Source organism: Coturnix japonica, chromosome 1, assembly GCF_001577835.2.
Source record: "Coturnix japonica isolate 7356 chromosome 1, Coturnix japonica 2.1, whole genome shotgun sequence".
Classification (NCBI taxonomy): domain Eukaryota; kingdom Metazoa; phylum Chordata; class Aves; order Galliformes; family Phasianidae; genus Coturnix; species Coturnix japonica.
Window position 1 is genome coordinate 63,663,684 of NC_029516.1, and position 6,855 is coordinate 63,670,538.

Genomic DNA, 6,855 nt, shown 5'->3' on the forward strand with positions numbered 1-6,855 from the left:
AGACGTAAGATTGTCATTAAGACAAGAAAGTGCTGGTCTGGAAAAACATGGACATTATATATATATATTTAATGAAAATGGACTTGGACGTTGTTCAATCAGTAAGGATGTAGCAGGGACCGCTGAGTCTGAGGTGACTGTCTACATAAGGCACTTTTTAAAGAGTGGCCTGGGTTTAATACTTGCTTTTAACTATATGAGATGCAAAAAAATAAAGGCAATTTACTGCCTTGTTTGTTCTGTGCCTAGTGGTCTATTGCTAAGTGGTCTTCTAAAGAATGAAATGCTTACCATTCACCACTGTTGCCAAATACTGTTTCCAGAAGGTTTAAGAAGGCTAAACTGTGACATGCATCTGCCAGTGTTCACGCACTCCTGGTATTTTGAAACCAGGTAAAAAAAGTGAGTTACGTGGTATTTTTTAATCGATACTGGGTATGGGATAGAAAAAGTTTCGCAACTGGTATTGTCTTTAAAAGCAAACTGCACATCAGATTACAAACAGTCTTCACAAATACAAACAAATACACAAACCTTTGTTATTGGATAAGACTAAGACAGAAAACAGCCTGTGATGGTCAAAGATATAATCTATGTATATTGATCCTTAAAATAAGTTTTAAAATGTGTTCAAGAAACAAAAATCCATGGTAAATTTGGGCAGCCGAGTCAGACAGTTTCCTAAGAAATGGTGATAATCTCTTCAACAAGACACACATTTGAGTGTGAGACAACAGAGAGCACCTAATATCGGTCAGATCTGTAGGATCTAAAGCAGAAATCAGGCAACTTCACAGAATCACAGAATTGTAGGGGTTGGAAGGGACCTCTAGAGATCATTGAGTCCAACCCCCCCTGTCAAAGCAGGTTCCCTACACCACGTTGCACAGGTAGGTGACCAGGAGGGTCTTGAGTATCTCCAGAGGAGCCTCCACCACCTCCCTGGGCAGCCTGTTCCAGTGCTCTGTCACCCTCACTGTAAAGAAGTTCTTCCGCACATTTGTGTGGAGCTTCCTATGCTGTAGTTTCATCCCATTACTCCTAGTCCTGTCCCCACACACTACTGAAAAGAGACCAGACTCACCACTATGGCCCCCACACCTCAGGTATTTATAAACCTGGATCAAATCCCCTCTCAGCCTTCTTTTCTCAAGGCTAAACAGACCCAGTTCGCTTAGCCTCTCCTCATAGGGGAGATGCTCCAGGCCCTTCACCATCTTTGTGGCCCTACACTGGACTCTTTCCAAGAGATCCCTGTCTTTTTTTGTACTGGGGAGCCCAGAATTGGACACAGTAAACTTCAGCAACCTTTGGAGAATCCAAGCATCTCAGGAGGGGGTCAGGTGTGTAACTGAGATACTATTTTTCTCTAATGTCTGAATTAATTTTGAGTATGCATGCCAGCATTTCCGCTGGCTTCAAGAGGAGTTCATGCTGGTAGTTACTTTGTCGTGTTATGATTCTTCCCTTCTAATCTCTGATCTTATTTTTAATTAAATCACCGGGGTTGTGCGTTACTTGCATGACTAATGATGACAGAGTCTATTCCTAGCAGAGAGGACACCTGCTGAGTCAATAAATCAAGGAGGGAAAGATTGCCAAAACAAGTATGTGAGCAATCCTATAGGAAAAAGCAGCACTGTTACCAGACTTATCATGGCCTACAGCAGTAGCACCAGCACACTTGGGTCAAAGCCTGGTGATTTAGGTTGATGGTTGGAAACATACATTAATAAGTCTCTAACTTACCACACAGGCTGCTGTAGAAATAAGTTTGAAAAGAAAGGAACACTGTTTTATTTTCATACCTGAGTCTAAATGTGCAGAGTTGATAATTAGAGGAAAATATGCTTTCTTTTGTGATCTAATGTGAGCATTGCTGCAGAAGCAGGTGAAAGGGCCACATCTTTGGAGCAGAGCCTCCTGTTCAGTATTAGCTCCTTTAATTGAGTTATAGATGCTGTCAGGGTGTTTCCTTACCAGGTGCCTGTTTGTGTGTGGCTGCACCAAAGTGAGCTTATGTAAGTCCAGGTGCAGAAGGAGTTGTGTTTTCAGGCAGTGCCTTCCTAAAAGATGTAACCTGGATGAATTAAAATGCAGCCTAGCAAGAAGATTCTAAGCTGTATTTCATGGCTTCTGGGCAACCAATACTTTAATATCATGCAAATCAGCACTAATTAACATACACCCTCTAGCCCCCCCCCTGAAGTTCAGCCATCCTGCAGGATAAACAAGACAAATATAGTTATTACCATTTTAATTTGATCATATTGTAGAAATGTCAAAATATTAGCTGGGAAAATTAACTCCTACAATTCAATGTATATTATCCTGGAATTAAATCAAGGGTAACAGGGAATTAACTTGCTTCTAGTCCTCCTTCAATATTGCAGCAGTTCTGCTCCAAAAATGTGGCCAAAAGGCCCTCATGCATTTACCTGGCTGGAAGTCAGAAGACAGAAATTTTGATATAAGCCTTTCCCAACTTCTTTTCTAATGGAAGCACAGAGACAGAAGGCTGCCTGAGCTGGTGGTGGGCTAGGTGGCTACCAGGCAGCTTTTCCAGTCTAATGCAGCCTGTGATTTTTTGCAGTGCCTTCCTGTTGCATGGGGCTTATAGATAATTACAACCCAATTTTAGTTAACTAGCTGAAAGGAAAGTTGGATATTTTAATACTTGGAAAGATGGGTGCTTCTCCCTTGCAGCAAACAGTGTGAGGGACAAACTGAGTGCGATGTGTTTCTCATGTGCCACAACCTCCTTTCTGCACACAGCTGTGTGTGCTGCATGCTGCCTGTACCTGTGGCACTAGAGCAGTCCCTGCCACTGAGCAGCTGCTTTGTTTGTCTACATGTCTAAAGAAAGAATCGGTGCCTCATTATTTTTCCACACAGAAGCCTTTACAAGCAGGAGCTTTTAGTGTATGTTTCTCACAGAGTGCAAGATTTCTGAGTCAAGTGACAGACTCTCTTAAGACCATATGTCTCCTTGTTCCTTCATGTGCAGATATCACAGCTGCTTTAGAGTTCAGTGTACTTTGCTTTGAGAGGTGTCATAAATGTGGGCTTCTTTGTATGTGTTCTTTATTTACTGAAGTCAGTACTTGGAGACAGGCAACATAGAATCAGAATTACCCAGGTTGGAAAAGACCTTGAAGATCATCAAGTCCAACTGCAGCCTAACCAGTACCCTAACTCTAACAATCCTCTGCTAAATCATATCCCTGAGTATCACATCCAAACGGCTCTTAAACACAACCAGGGATGGCGATTCAACCACCTCCCTGGGGAGCCTATTCCAGTACCTAACTACCCTTTCTATAAAGAAGTTCTTCATAAACATGAACATTTAAAAAATCAAGAACACCCCATTAGAATGTCATTCAAAATGATTATAGGGTTACATGTCAATTAGGGAATATTTGGTGCAGAGACTGTGCATAAACCTTACTACGCATGGCACAGCTGGACACAGTGTGTGGCAGGAACGCTCTCATGTTTCTGATCAGGAGCAAGCAGGAGAAAGTCGGAATGCCCCTGTGGAGCATGTGTCATTTACATTATACTGATGTGTACTTGCCTGAGCAGTCAGTGCAGGCAGAGATCTCACTGCTGATGAAAGGGTTTTTGCCCTGATCAAACAGGAATGGCTCCTATGTTTTCAGAAGTGGGCATATATTCCCAAGGGTCTGCTAAGGGCATGCAACCAGTGGTTTGCTTTGGGTACATATGTATTTTTAACTTAGACATCTATGTTGTGCCATGAACTTGTGTGTTGAGTCATTAAAAATAATGTTATTAGTGGAATCTTTTAAAAGAAACATTACCTCCTGCATTATTTTTACCTGTATCTGTATGTATGCAAAACATCTTTTGCAGCGTATTCACTTTCTCGCGAGATGTTTTAATGATCTGTTAGGTCTATGCACTAGGCAGGGCAAGCAGCGCATTGAAGTCATGATGTCTGCACATGGACTCTGCTTTATAGAGGTTGCAGCCTTCAGCTACTGCTGCTGGTGTTGCCAAACTTGGTCTCAACCACTCTTTCTGTCCTGTGGGAAATCTTCAGTGTGAAGGATTTTGCCATTTTTAATGAATGAAGTAAGAGGAAAATGTCTACTTCTGCTGACCTGATGAAATAGCCCAGACCATGTAGGTAAGCAGCTGTATACCAGCTAACCATGCACTTCCAAGGATATCTCTACCTTATATTCCTCATGGCAGATTGCACTTGAGAGCATTTATCTCTAATGACTTGTGAATTGTTTTTGCTTTCTCTATGAAATAGGATCAGATACTTGGCATATCTTTAAAATTAATATATACAGTGGTTTGTTGCTTTTTTTCCCCTCTACAATAATGAGCAATGCTACCTAGAATTGGTATAAGGCATCTGTATACACTGCTACAACATCTTCCTTTTTTCTGTGTAATAGCTTTATAAAACCTGTATATATAAGAGCTGAAAATGCATCTTGTATATTATCTCTTTTTGATATAGGACCATAGCATTAGGAAATAACACAACATTCCAAATCATATCAGTGGGAGTTTGTGGCCATTCTACTGTTGGCAGTTTTTTGGACCACCACGTTTGAGTTGATTACACTTAATTTCAAGTGGTTTAACCCGAGGGCAAATACTGTCAACCTTCTGTAACTTCTCTAGCATCTTCATTTTACTTCTCTGCTGTAGCTTTGGAAATGAGTTCCTTGCAGAAATCATGTGTGGCCTCTGCTGGGAAGACAGGCAAGGATAAGGGAGAGTTAGAATGTATCTAAAATGGAATCTGTTTCTGAATGCAAAAACTTGGCAAAACAGCATTGTGGCAAACTGTAAATACAAAGCTGTGTTTCTGCTATTTGGTCATATGCAGGGAATGAAAACTTGGATATTAGTTTAACTTTTCTGTTCAGTGTGCACAGGAGCCTTTAGTGCTACTGCAGTGTTCACTCAGTTTCTGATCTCCTGTACATATAACAAGTGGCATGAAACTTCTTGAGAGGAGGGTGTTTATGCAGAATTCAAGGATGTTAGCTGTGATATTGTTTATTGTGGAACACTGAGAAGGGCTGAAATCTTCCTGGGAGCAGGTGGCTGAAAAATTAAGATATCAAACTCTACGTTAATTTGAGCTAATCAACTGATTGGGTGTCTGATCAGCACAGCTTATCTGACCCTGTAATTTACATGGTTGCTAGGTAGTTAGTTTCCAGCATTCCTGAAAATGCAGCACAATACAATGAATAAATCTTTGCCCAATGGATGTCTATGAAATCAGTGACTCTTGCAAGGATCTCTGCCTTAGCGCCACCTCATAGGGTGAGGTGCTCCAGCCCCATGATCATCTTCGTGGCCCTCCTCTGGACCTTTTCCAACAGCTCACTGTCTTTCTTGTACTGAGGGCTCCACACCTGGACACAGTACTCCAGATGGGGCCTCACAAGAGCAGAGTAGAGAAGATCAATCACCTCCCTATCCCTGCTGGCCACCCCTCTCCTGATGGAGCCCAGGATAGCATTTGCTTTCTAAGCTGCAAGAGCACACTGCTGGCTCACGTTAAGTTTCTCATCCATCAGGACCCCCAGGTCCTTCTCTGCTGAGCAATGTCTCCAGGGAAGGCTTGATCTGACATTTATCGTGCTTTAAAAGGCTGCATGTTGCAGTGTACAGAACTGACCAGAAAGCATCAGGCTGTGTAGGAATGAGCCAAAGGACGCTTGCTCCAAAACCTGCGCTGCACTTGTGCAAAAGCCATGGGGTTGGCTGGGGCTCATCCAGGGCAGGACAGCCTGGCCTGCAGCCGCTCACATCAGCACGCAGCTGTTTGCTCACAAGGATGCTGTCAGGGGTCCAAACTTGGCACTCTCTCTGTCCTTCCGTGTGTAGGGGGATGTGATGTTTAAGAGCAGTTTCACTTATTGAGATGCTTGGCACAACTTGGGGTTTCTAATTGAGCAGAGCGATTAAAGAATATCCAAACTGATGCATGGGTTGCTTACACTTACTGAAATGCAGCAGTGGCAGCGCACAGTGGGGTCCCAATGTAAGTACAGTCATGATAGTGCTCACTGTCGGGGCTGGGCACTCCTGGCTGTGGAGCAGTGTGTGGGCTGACAGCAGCTCGAAGTCCTTAGCTTGGATTTGTGCCACCAAACCACGGAGTTCAGCTGGGCGTTTTGTTCCCACAAGGCTGCTCTGGCTGGACATGTTCTTGGCGGGAGCAGCACCTAAACTAAGGCTGACTTTGCATTGCCTTCCATGTGAGTAGTAGTGAAGGTAGGTAAGTGAATACCCAAAACCCGTTGGATACATGCATCATGGAATTAAGACCAATGAAGACCTCCAAGGTCATCAAGTCCATCCTCCCCCACCAGCCCACTGCCCGCGTCCCTCAGTGCCACATCCCCACGGTTCTGGAGCACCTCCGTGGACGCTGACTCCCCTAAAGCTGCCCAGCTCAGGAAAGGCAGAACAGAAGAAAACTGACAGTGGTATGATGGAATTCAGTTTTATTGGGATGGATTCAGATGAGTTGATGACTTTGTGTAGGGAACCTGCTTTGGCAGGGGGGTTGGACTCGATGATCTCTAGAGGTCCCTTCCAACCCCTACAATTCCGTGATGACTTTGGATAGGAAGCGGAGCTTGGACGCGGCTGCTCCTACGGCATCAGTGGGGCCGGCTGGTGATGCGCCGGGCCCGACGTGATGCCCGGGAGCGGCTCCGCCCCTGGGCTGGCCCTCGCTGCCTGGACCGGCTCCTAAGGCGTCTTCGGGGCTGGCTGTCGGTGTCTGCAGCCCGACGATCGAGGGGCGAGCGGCTTCGAGTCCGCGCCCGCCCCGGCTGCCCGGAG